The sequence below is a fragment of the Sinocyclocheilus rhinocerous genome, unplaced genomic scaffold (genome assembly GCF_001515625.1).
Source record: "Sinocyclocheilus rhinocerous isolate Xijiao unplaced genomic scaffold, SAMN03320098_v1.1 scaffold2515, whole genome shotgun sequence".
NCBI lineage: Eukaryota > Metazoa > Chordata > Actinopteri > Cypriniformes > Cyprinidae > Sinocyclocheilus > Sinocyclocheilus rhinocerous.
The window spans coordinates 253,306-253,605 of NW_015637115.1; positions in this window are offsets into that span (position 1 = coordinate 253,306).

A 300-nucleotide genomic window follows, 5' to 3' on the forward strand; every position below is an offset into this window, starting at 1 on the left:
CATTAGAAATTTAGAAAAGTAATCAAAAAGTAATCAAATGTAATCAGTTACATTACTTTAATAAAGTAATTGAAAAGTTACACTACTTATTACATTTTAAGTAGGGTAACTTGTAATCTGTAACCTATTACATTTCCAAAGTAACCTTCCCAACACTGCTGATAAGGCAGCGAGGCAACAAGTCAGCCTAAGCTTTCAGACTCAGCCCAGGTCTTCTGTGATCGGGACAGGAGGAGGCCATAAACATATGTGCTGGTATAGATAGTAATGCTGACCGTTAACTTCTTTGGTATAGAACTT